Raw genomic sequence first — 13,575 nt, 5'->3', positions numbered from 1 at the left:
CACCGCTCCTCCTCCAAACAATTGTCTTCGATCGGTATAAAACCCTTACCGTTCTCCATACTTAATATATAGTCTAAGAGCTGGGAGCGGATTTTGTGCGTGATAAGTAATATGGAAAAACTATACGGGGATATGTTGAATTAGTTGTGTACATGACTTTCACCAACGGCCGGAAACCAGAGTTGGGGCCGAGGGTAGTTATAAGGGGTCAAAGTCGCGGATTTTATTATTTTTTTTATGACGCTCATGATCGAGATAGTGCACCAAAATTTGGGAATAAGTAGGACATGACGTACCTAAGTAAAATCTCTAGGGGCTCAACGCTGCGTGGTCGACAAAGGGGTGGGGGTAGGGGTGAATATAAAAAATATACCGGGTTTTTTGCGACGTTCGTGATTGAGATAGTGCACCATAATTTGGGTATCAGTAGACCATGACATAAATAATTAAAATCCCCAGAGCCGGAAACCAGAGTGGGAAAGGAAGGTAGTTATAAGGGGTCAAAGTTCTGTTTTTTATTATTTTGTTTTTGTGACGCTCATGATCGAGATAGCGCGCCAAAATTTGGGAATAAGTAGATGATGACGTAACTAAGTAAAATCTCTAGGAGTGGAACGCTGCGTGGTCGACAAAGGGGTGGGGCAGGGGTGAATATAAAAAAATGTAAGGGGTTTTTTGCGATGTTCGTGATTGAGATGCAGAGAAAGTGCATCAAAATTAGGGAATAAGTAGACCATGACATAACTAAGTAATATCCCCAGAGGCGGAAACCAGAGTGGCGCACGAGGGTAGTAATAAGGGGTAAAAGTCGCGGTTTTTATTATTTTTTTTTGTGGTGCTCATGATGGAGATAGTGCACCAAAATTTGGGAGTAAGTAGGTTATGACGTAACTAAGTAAAATCTTCAGGGGCGGAACGCTGCTTGGGGTACAAAGGGGTGGTAGGCAGGGGTGAGTATAAAAATATATGGGGGCTTTTTGCCGTTCGTAATCGAGACAGTGCACCAAAATTTGGGAATAGGTAGATCATGACATTACTAAGTAAAATCTCCAGCGGCGGAACGCTGCGTGGGGGACAAATGTTGTGCCGGGTCACAAAAAAAATAATACACACTGCGACTTTGACCCCTTAAAAGTACCCTCATCCTCAACTCTGGTTTCCGGCTCTGGGGATTTTACTTCGCTAAGTCATGGTCTACTTATTCCCAAATTTTGGTGCACTATCTCAATTTAGCACGTCGCAAAAAACCCCTTATATTTTTTATATTCACACCTACCCCCACCCCTTTATCGGCCACGCAGCGTTCCACCCCTTGAGATTTTACTTAGTTACCTGATGACCTACTTATTCCCAAATTTTGGTACACTATCTCGATCATGAGCGTCACAAAAAAAATAATAAAAACGGCGATTTTGACCCCCTTTAACTACCCTCATGTCCAACTCTGGTTTCCGGCTCTGAGGATTTTACTTAGTTATGTCATGGTCTACTTATTCCCAAATTTTGGTGCACTCTGTCAATCACGAACGTCGCAAAAAACCCCTTATATTTTTTATATTCACCCCTGCCCCACCCCTTTGTCGGCCACGCAGAACGCCACCCCTGGAGATTTTACTTAGTTACGTCATGATCTACTTATTCCCAAATTTTGGTGCACTCTCTCGATCATGAGCGTCACAAAAAAAATAATAAAAACGGCGATTTTGACCCCTTATAACTACCCTCATCCCCAACTCTGGTTTCCGGCTCTGGGGATTTTACTTAGTAATGTCATGATCTACTTATTCCCAAATTTTGGTCCACTATCTCAGTCACGAACGTCGCAAAAAACCCTTTATATTTTTTATATTCACCCCTACCCCCACCCCTTTGTCGGCCACGCAGCGTTCCGCCCCTAGAGATTTTACTTAGTTACGTCATGACCTACTTATTCCCAAATTTTGGTGCAATATATCGATCATGAGCGTCATAAAAAAAAAATAAAATCCGCGATTTTGACCCCTTATAACTACCCTCGGCCCCAACTCTGGTTTCCGGCCGTTGGTGAAAGTCATGTACACAACTAATTCAACATATCCCCGTATAGTATTTCCATATTACTTATCACGCACAAAATCCGCTTCTATCTCTCCGACTAATACTATATGGCACTGCAGTTCGTATTGATTGTATAGGCAATTTTGATGTAATGTCAAAAAGATATAAAAATGGAATGTCAGTCAAGTTCAAGTAAAAGCTTTTGTAGATATTGTGCTGTAATTACGTTTGTAGAAAAAATATTGTATGATATGCGTGTTAAAAAGTACATTTTTAAGGCACTCATGTGAATTGCAGAACTCGCTATCGCTTATTCTGCAAACTTTCACATGCGTGCCTTAAACGTGTACTTTTAACACTTATATCATAAATAACTATTATATTGTAATAATATATTTTTCAAAAACTACTACCGAGTGTGGGGAAAACTATTTATTAACCTTTCTAACGACAAGAACTAATTAAAAAATCAGCAAATTTCTTAAGGAAATGGCTAATCACAAGAGAAAGCGATAAAAAAAATTACTAGTCAAAAATTACTAGTTACTGAAAGCGCTAATAATAAAATTGCAATATTCGTTGCATATCTGTAATGGCATAAACGAACTGAAGTGGCAGTTTTATCCAATTATTGAGAACATTAAGTTAACTAATTATTGTTTTAAAGAAGCTGTAAAGTTTTTCGAGACCTTCACTTAAATTGCAATGAACAAAACACAATGACACTGAAAACGTGGGAAATGAAAAGCTTGATGTAAAAACATGTGCCATTTGAATAAACATAGAGAAAAAAGATAATGTGTCATAACTTTATGAACTTTGACGCATAATAACTAGACTTATTAGGTCAAACGCGAAAAACCTATTTTCAAGATGTTTAAACATAATGAACTTCAGAATGTTGTCCTAGGAGATAAATTGCACTAAATTCATTCAATGAATGAATTAATATTATGGTAGGGGAGCCCAAGCGGGGATTTTTGCAGTTACTCGAGCGCGTCAGATTAGTATATGGGGAGAAACCTGGTGCCCTGCAGATGTACCTCTACCATATATTGGCTCTTAACACAGGGGAGTTCGTTAAGGGGGGCCCGAAAAAAAAAAATCTATCATTAAAAAAACTCGAAATTGTCAGATTAAGATAGGGTAAGTTAAGTACATGCAAAAGAGTGTATATTTCAAAAATCTGACGATTTGAGCCGGGCGTAAGGAAATGGGTGAGTCCCAAAGTTTCACAAGAAAAAAGCGAATATTTCGCGAAATGAATGACAGATCGAAAAACTAAAAAATATGTGCCCAATATTTTTTTAAAATCTATTGAGTGATACCAAACACGACTTTCTACGGAGAGGGGTGGGGGTAAATTTAATATTTTAAATACGAATCCCGCGATATTTCGCGAAATGAACATCAGATCGAAAAACTGTAAAATACACTTATTCAATATTTTTGAAAAATCAATCGAATGGCATTAAACACGACCCCCCATGAATATGGGGTGGGGGGTTACTTTAAAATCTTAAATAGGAGCCCTCATTTTTTATTGCAGATTTTAATTCCTTACGTAAAAATAGATAACTTTTATTCGAAATATTTTTTCAAATTATGGATAGATGGCGTTATAATCGGAAAAAACGATTGTTGGAAATGGAAAATTAAATTAAAAAATGGCAAGCGCCCACTAAAATGGAAAACTTTACTTAACTTTTTTTGGTTTTATGACCTACTCGTCACAACCCAATAGGTCCCCAAAGCGCTCGAGTGACTGCACATTTAGCATACTTTGCTCCCCTACCATTACTTGAATTGAAAATGTCAAGTTGCAGTAATAGTCCAGGAAAATAGGTTTTTGTTCATCGTAGATGAAACATAGCAAAAATCAGGTATTTGACGAGGTTCTCCGTCAATATTTATACCTATAGTATGCAGACCTATACGTTTTATGCAGAAATTTCGGCATGTTTTTTTAGTTACATATAGTCCGTCCGCTATAACTTTTCCTATGCGGTACGATTCATTTTCAATCAGATTAAGTCAAAACAGATAGTGAAACGTACGCCGATGTGTGTAGTATACAGGGTGCGTCAAACCTCTGGTTTTCTTTGATTACGGCTAAATTATGGGATCTACAAAAAAATGTTTTGAACAAAACTAATGTATATCAAAACCGTCTATAATTTAAAATTATTTTTAATTATACAGGGTGAGTCAGACGACGGTATGAACCAAAGTTTTATTTTTTTAAATGGAACACGCTATATAATAAATGATTTTTGAATATACTTTTTTAAAATATGAAAAATTTGCATAAGGTCTTATAGGCCTAAAGTTAATAATTTTCGAAATATTTACATTTTTATTGAGAAAAATGGTATGTAATAGTTGTAGGGCTGTGGATTATGTATGTGGATCGCGTCTAGCCTTAATTTATACCGTTGTTTTTTAATTGTTAAATATGCGTGTCTATCCGATTTTTTTGCCGGTGCGGCGCGCTCTATTTCAACAATCTCCTATTTTCCTCCGAAAAATATTTTTTTTCAGATTTTTTAAGACATTCTAAATAAAATAGGTTTAAGGTAAAATAGGCAACCTAAATATCTATAAAATAAAGGTTAAATAATAATTAAACTCACAAATAATAATATTTAAACTACTCAAACATATCTGATAGATTCCAGTCTTACGAAAGAATGAAAAAAGTATCTTATGAAAGAAGTGTCACTGGTTTTGAGCCAGCTTAATGGAGAATGAACAATTTAGTACGTAAAGCACTGACTTTTTCAGAGAAGCGCCATTCAAAACAATCCAAATGATTTCAATTCGAAAATGGGTTATCAGAAGTGATAATAGAAAATCATTCCATGAATACTGCCTCAAAGGAACTGTGGAAGTTTCCCAAAGGAATTATGATTTGGGGATTAATGTGATCACCGCGTCTACGAAGATATGAGGTGATGGAAGGCACAATAATTAACGCAGCAAAGTATGTATCAAGAAATTTTGAAATTGTATAAAAGTGCGGACGATCTCTATCCGGACTTGAATTTTATATTCCAGTAGGTGCTGCATGTCATATAGCTAAAACAACTAAAAAATGGTTTGGAGACAATAACAATAAAGTCCTCTCATGGTCTTCGAACAGTCCAGACCTTAATGCTATTGAGACATTGTAGCATGAGATGAAACACAAAGTGTGTAATGATCCCCAGAGACCGTCGCCGAGTTGACGAGAAAATTAGATGAATTATGGAATAGTTTGAACCCTGAATAGCCTCAATCCCTAAACCTTGATTACACGTAACGAGTATTGTAGCGAGACAGTGTTCTCGGCCGAGTGCTCGTTTGGTATAAACATACTAACGAGTACTTGGCCGAGCACTCGACCCAGTCATATGGCGAGACAGTCACTCGGATCTTGTTCTATTTACTAGGCCGAGTCTTCGACCTCCCACTCTTCAATCGTATACTCGCCAATCCACTCGGTATGTGTAAACAACATTCGCTGTGTAACTGTGCACATTACCACTTCATCAGAGGAGACGACTTGTGTTAGTCAATGTGATTTGTGATTCTCAAAAATAGCTATCAAATGGAACTCAGATAGAACAATAAAGTTTAGTTCAGTTGTATAAGTCACACCCGTGCTTATGAAATTTCAAATCTTTGGAGTATAAAAATAAACAAAAACGTGATGCAGCATATTATGTATCGATTGTAGAAGAAATGAATATTGTTGGTTTTAAACTCAAGAAGTCAAATAAAATAAAAAATTTAAATTCGACATATAGACAATAAATAAAAAAATCAATGAATCGAAGAAATCGGGAGCAGCGTGATTTGATCTTCTTAAAATTCATTGTCTATAGTCCAAAGACGCTTATCTTCTTCTCATAATATATCCGTCAATTTTTGTATAAGCAGTAGTATAAGACGTTTGGTACATTTTTAATGTTAGCTTTACGACTCATAAGTACACTACTCCTTGTTTTTGTGAATCGAAACTGAACTGACTCGCCTCCAAATTCAAAAATTGCCAAATACGTATAAACCATCTCTCGCCCTCACCACTGTCTCGGCCTAAATAGAAATAGTTTGCTGTCTCGCCACTTTACTCGTTACGTGTACTCAAGCCATTAGTAATAACAATGCCAGAAAGGATTGCCGCGGTTGCAAAGGCGCGTAGCGATGTAATCCCATATTAAAATAGCAATTTCTTGAATTGTCTGAACACTTAATTGCCACGATATATTATTAGTATGGAATATTTTTGTTTATTTTTCCGCCAACACTGCAATTAAACGTTTATAGAAACCAAGCAATTTCAATATTTTATTATTAATGATAGGCTTCTTTAATTCAAGAAGCAAGGTTGTGAGGATTTAATAAATTTTCATTTGTCGTACCATTTAGTTAGGGCTCGTACATTTAAGTCATTATTGAATGCTAAAAAAGCCTAAAAAGACATTGTGAGCTAAAAAATATGTTATGATTATACGGTTAAATGTTGCTGAAAGATTTCATTTGAGGCGCTGTTGATAATGTAGTTGAAACTTCCATTGGAATGAGAAATTTAAAAGGAATGAATCGTGCATTAAAATCCACACATATACTTATCTGATAGATGCCAGTCATGTGAAAGAAGTAGTGTCACTTGTTTTGAACGAATCATTTAGAATAGAATGAACCATTTTTACCCAAATAAAACATGTTCAGCAATTTACATGAATTTTTATATGCTTCAAACTACTAAATACCAAAGACTCAATATCATAACTTTGATATAACTTCATAACTACTGTCGCATACGAATAAGACCTAGGTTTAATTTACAGTCATTAAATTTTTTTTACCTGCAATAACAATAAACTCCTCTCATGGCCTGCGAACAGTCCAGACCTTAATGTTGTTGAGATATTGTGGCTTGAGATGAAACATAAAGTGCGTCATAATCCCCAGAGACCATCGCCGATCTCAAGAGAAAATTAGGTCAATAATTATGGGATAGTTTCGACTGACTTGCGTTAAATCGTTAGTAAGAATAATGCCAAACAGGATTGCTGCGGTTGTAAAGGCTCATGGCGATGTAATCCTATATTAAAACAGTAATTTCTTAAATTGTCTGAACATTTAGTTGCCACGATGTTATTGTTATGCAATATTTTCGTTTATTTTTCCGCCAACACTGCAATTAAAAGCGTATAGAAACAAATCCATTTCAATATTTTATTACTAATTAAATATACCTATTATGTATACAGTAGGAAAAATGAAAGAATACCCATGAACGAACATATATTAATAAAACACGCTGTATTTTTCTGTCACCGTGTCATACAAAAAATTGGCCAGCGCAAGTACATGTAATAATTATTATTACATGTACTTTGTACAGCGTGTTTTATATGTTCGTTCATGGGTATTCTTTCATTTTTCTTACTGTATGTTACGGGCAATAACGTAAATCCGGCCAATAACGTTAATAACCGGTCAATATCGACAATGGCCTGTTGAATTAGTCATTGTCGACAATACATAAATAAATAAATAAATAGTTTATTTACGGCCAAAAATACCATTTACAAAAATAGCACATATCACAATAGGTATAGGTGGTATCACAATCATAAATACATATTAAAATATAGAACAATATCACTATATAAAGACTGAGAAATTAAAAATATACATATATCTTAAATACAATTTAGCATTTTTTTTTCAATTTTTTCTTAAAATTAGTCAATGAACAGTCAAAAAAGTCAATATCGATATTATTGGCCCCCTTAGACATTCTTCCAATTGCTTTGTTCTGTGCATAATTGGTGCAATGAAAGTCTACAAAAAATAGTTCTTTACTACGAGTATTACATTGAGGAACTCTATATTTTATCTTCTCAAGAAGTGTTGAGCAATCAACCAATCCATTAGCAATCTTATATAAGAAAACTAGATCGAGAAATGATCTTCTATTTTCCAGTGATGATAAATCTAATAAGTTGAGAATTTCACTATAATTGATATTTTCAGATGGTATAATATTTAGTTTATGTGCAATGAATCTTAGAAATTTTTTTTGGACTTTCTCTATATTATTCGATGTGGCATCTGTATTAGGGTGTCCATATGCAGCTTGAATATTCTAATATTGATCTAACTAATGCACAATAGACAGATTTAAGACAATTTATATTATTAAAATCAGAAAGATTTCGTTTTAAAAAACCAAGCATCTTCAAAGCTCTATTAACAACAAACTCAAAGTGCTTAGTGAAACTCAAAGATGAGTCAAAAATAATGCCTAAATCTTTAATGGATGTTAAAATTTCTAAGTTTTTGTTGTCAATAGAATAGTTAAAGAGTGTAGGTTGTAAGATTCTGTGATATCTCATTATTTTACATTTATGAATAATTAAATTCAGTTTATTGTCACAACACCACCTGAAAAAATTATCAAGATTCTCTTGTATTAGAAGACAGTCACTTACATCTTTAACTACCCTAAATATCTTTAAATCATCAGCATACAGTAATATTTTACAATCGGAAAAACAGTTTAAAACATCGTTGACAAAACAATTAAAAAGCATTGGAGAGAGATGACTTCCTTGAGGAACTCCTGATAAGACTTTAATTTCTGATGATAAGCAATCATGCATTTTGACAAATTGTCTTCTATTTGTTAAGTAACTTTCAAGCCCTGATAATAATGATCCATGAATTCCTAATGCAGATAATTTTTTAACTAATATATCCTTATTCACTCTGTCAAATGTCTTGGAGAAATCGGTGTAGATCACATCCACCTGCCACCGGCTCTCCAAGGCCTCTAAAATGAATTCCTCCAATACAAGTAGGTTTGTAGATGTAGATCTACCTGACATAAAACCATGTTGTTCATTTATTAGTATGGATTTTATTTTTGGATATATTTTTTCAGTTATTAACATTTCAAAGATTTTGGCAAAAATAGAGATTTTTGAAACTGCTCTGTAATTCTCAATAGATTTCTTATCGTTATTTTTGTGTATCGGGGTAACATAACTATCTTTCCATTTATCAGGAAAAACACCTTGAGACAACGACAAATTAAAAACTTTACATAAAACCTGAGAAAGGATGAATCTACAATTATAAACAAAAATGGGTGAAATATTATCAGGGCCGTATTTTAGATTAAGGTTTATTTTTATCTACTTCACTAATATCACAGCTATTAATATCGACATAATTATTATATAAAAACGATTTTGCTGTATCTAAACTAGAATTCGAAATTGTATATGCAGAGGCAAAAAAACTTCCAAAATAGTTACAAATTTGTTGAGGATCATTCGTTGAAATATCGCCATAATTCATAGTACTATCATAATGATTCCGTTTACTATTTACAAATTTCCAAAATTCCTTTTTATTTGACACAATCCCTTCGAGATCCCTAACATGTACATTATAGCTATTTACTGATTGAGTTTTACATTCTTTTCTAAGATTTGAAAAAATTATATAATCTTCAGGTAATTTTGTTAACTTATATTTTTTGTGAGCTTGTTTTTTAGAAAAAATAAGTTCTTTCAATTCGGGTGAGTACCATTTTGGAAATTTGCGGTTTTTACATCTATGTTTTGGTATAAAAACGTCTATAGCATAATGTAATATTTCATATAACATGTGTATAGCTTGATTAATATTATTACTCTTGAAAATATCATCCCAATTAAAAGAACCTAAACATTCATTCACTTGGATATAATTAGCATTTCTAAAATCAGTATAAACATAGTCAAATTTTAGTAAAGATATCTTATCAAGATTTAGATCAAAAATTAAAGCTGGACGATGTTTGTCACATTTAACAATTGGTACGGTCTTGGCTCGTGTTTTTATATTTTCAACATTAGTGAAAATCAAATCAAGGTAGTTACCGAGATAATTAGGTATAGTATTTACTTGAAAAAAATTTAAGTAAGCAAAAAGGTCAGATATGCATTCAGCTTTATCCGTTAACATACCAATAGCTCTAGAACCAAATTCATCACTTTCCCATCTTATCTTTGATAGATTAAAGTCACCAGATAAAAATACTGACGAGAAATTCTGTCTTGCCAATATTTCTTCCACTGATCTTGCATAATCTTCATAAATTTCCAACGACGCATCTGGAGGAATGTAGACACACCCAAAAAGAATTTTCTTAGTAGCGCATATGATTTGTACAAAAACATTTTCTATACTTGATATAGTAGATTTTAAAACTGAAGATTGTAGTGTTTTCTTAACTGCAATTAGTGATCCACCCAATCGTTGAGCATTGCTTGTTTCTTTTAAACGATCACATCGATAAATAACGTAATCGTCAATGTTTAGTTCCTTATCATGGATTTCAGAATGTAAAGATGTTTCTGTTAGGAGTATAACAGTCAGAATGTAAAGATGTTTCTGTTAGGAGTATAACATCAAGTTCATCTGATATTATTGATGATGAGAATTCTCTTAGTTTCGTGCGTATTCCACGTACATTTTGATAGTAAATGCTAAGGGAGTTTTTGTTACTTATTTCTCTTATGTGGATTCAATTTTCTTGAGGATCTACCTCCAGTGATTGCGGTAGTGTCCTCTTTTTCGTTAAAAACTTCGATATTAGTGTTCCATTTGGCCAAATTTATTTTCGCCAAGCCTTTTTGAAGTTTTTTTGCTTAATGGTTACTTTCACGGATGCGTATAAATGTGGATGTTTTGATGGATGTATCTCACATTCTACTTCTGGGAAATTTGCTGCTAACAAATCTTTCAAATCTTCTGGTTTTGTGTCAGAATCTAATCTCGTAACATGTAATGAAATTAGTTAGGGACACCTTGAATATTCGTGTTGTTATCGTTTCGTCCTACTACAAAATTTCTTTTTCTTTTACTACGAACTTCTTCCCATTCATTTTTTGTATTATCTTTTGCGATATATTGTAATTCTTCCATTACACTGCTGGTTTGTGCATTTAGAATTGCAGCATTAACCAATTTTGGATCTATTATTTGTTTATTTTGGTTCATCTGATAGTTTGATGTTTGACTGCTGACAGTTGACTTAATCATTGACTTATTTTGGTTATTGGTGGCTGTACTAGCAGACGTATTACTGGTTGCAGCATTGATATTTTTGTTAATTCGATTTAATGGTGCTATGTTACTATTTTCTCCAGTGTGACGTGGTTGAAGCACAGGTTGAAGGTTACTTTTTACTGTTGAAGTTGATGGTGTTGCGAGAGAGAGATGGGAGATTGAGATTCCATTTTTTGCTTCTTCAGCGACTTTCAATTTATCTTCTTGCATCTTTATTAATTCTTTTTGTATATTTACTGTATATTCTAGATCTTCTAATAGCTTTTTAGTTAATCTATATTCCCGTTGTTGACATTCTATCTCTTTTTTAAGTAAATTCACTTCACTAATATCCAATGTTTTTAAGGTTATAGGACAGTCAATGCATTCGTCACAAACCCATAAAATATTAGGATTTTCGTTAATAATTTTACTCCAGGCATCTGTAACTGACACGCACATTAAGTGATACTTTAACCCGCATTTGTCGCACTTTATTGCTTTTGAATTCACAATAAAATTATCAGAGCACTTTAAACATGTACTCACACTTTCCGCCATCTTATATGTGACAATGACCGGATATTAACGTTATTGTCCACAGAAACTGGAGATTGATGATAATTTTAAATTCTTGATAACGTTTCCATCATTGTCCGATCAATGTCAACAATGCCCGTTGTTAATCGGTCAATGTTGAAATTTACACTAAAAGATAGGTTATGTTTATTATTTGCTTCATTTCTGTGCTCGTGCTGAAATTACTCCTAGTAAATTTATGTAAAAAGTGTTACAAAATGTCATGATTACAAAAGCTATCTTATATAAAAAAATAATGGGACATCATACCTAATTTTCTTTATTTATCAACATTGGCCATTTCCTTTTGGCCACTGTCGTTATTGACCGGTTATTGATGTAAACTCTAATTTTAGGTTATTTTTTTACAACATTGGTCAATAGCTAATGTTATTGTCGTTAATGGCCGGGCATTGTCGTTAATAACCAGGGGAAATGGACATTCACGACAATGCCCGGTCTTTAACGTCAATGGCCAATTTACATCATTGTCTGTAACATATACACAACCAAACCTGAATCTTTTGGAAGGTACAGGTGTAAGTATTTCAGTTGAAACGATAAGAAGAGTTCGTGTCCAAATATCAGAAGACAGTTAACGGGATCCCGAGTTATCTAGGCAGCACAAGATTGATCACGTAAATTGGCGTCAACACCAAAATTGGCACATTGGAAATTGGCAAAGTGTGCTATTTTCAAACGATACCAGGGTTTACGTAAAATCAGATGATCAACGAATTCGTGTACTTAAGAGGACGAGGAAGACAAGCAAGAACGAAAACTGACAGATTTGTTCACTAATATAAAAGAGGAAGTGTCATGTTCTGGAGAGGCATTAGGGAGCGTTCAAGTATTACGTAACGCGGTTTTTGAAGATTTTTGGCACCCCTCACCCCTACGCAACGCACCTTAATGGGGCGTTCAAGTATTACGTAACGCAATTTTTGAAGATATTTAACCCCTCCCCCCCCCCCAGCCTGCGTTACGTAATACTTGAACGCTCCCTTATGACCGGTAAAAAGATTCCTTTACTTTTCATCCAACCAACTTTATTAGCTCGCAGGTACGTTGATTTAGTTCTATAACCTGTAGCTAACATCGGGAGAGGTGCAATGGAAGAACATATATAATTTAGCTTTAATTCGATTTAAGTATTAAAAAATATCAGATGATTGCATAAAAGTTTAGTTGTGTGTACTTTAATGTATCACTGATCTCGTTCTTAAATTCAATAACCAAGGTTGAGGCCCGTGAAGTTAGCCCGAAAAAATCGGGAAAAAAAATGTGACCGATGCCATCCGATTGTCCATTGATTGTCCACGTTTGTCCACAGTTTTATTTCGTTAGTCCACCCATCAATTTTTTTTTATAAATAAATTTTTTTTCTAACTTCACAAATCCACAAATTTTCGAAAATTCAAAAACTCTCTTGCTATATTGTTTGTCCATCGTTTGTCCATGTTTATCCACCGCATAATTTTGTTTGTCCACCCACTGATATTTTTAAAATAAAAAAATGATATATATTGCTTACGGATAATAGGACAGTACTGCTGAAAAAGTACTTCAGACTCCATTAGAATGAATGTTTCTGCGGGGCCAGAATCTCAACTACCCGTTTGTCCACCCCTTCACAACGTTTGTCCAACCCCGTAAATTGCAAAACGACCCCCGTGTAGATTGTAATTATTTTTTTTTTAATTCTCAATTCGGTCTGACTTCACGTCCGCTTAAATGCGTATTTAAACGTTAATTCGGGGACAGAATCCCAACTACCCGTTTGTCCACCCCTTCACAACGTCTGTCCAACCCCTTAAAGTGCATAACGACCCCCCTGGAGATTGTAATTATTTTTTTAATTCTCAA

Source organism: Diabrotica virgifera, chromosome 7 (genome assembly GCF_917563875.1).
Source record: "Diabrotica virgifera virgifera chromosome 7, PGI_DIABVI_V3a".
Lineage (NCBI taxonomy): Eukaryota > Metazoa > Arthropoda > Insecta > Coleoptera > Chrysomelidae > Diabrotica > Diabrotica virgifera.
This window is presented reverse-complemented; position numbering follows the sequence as displayed.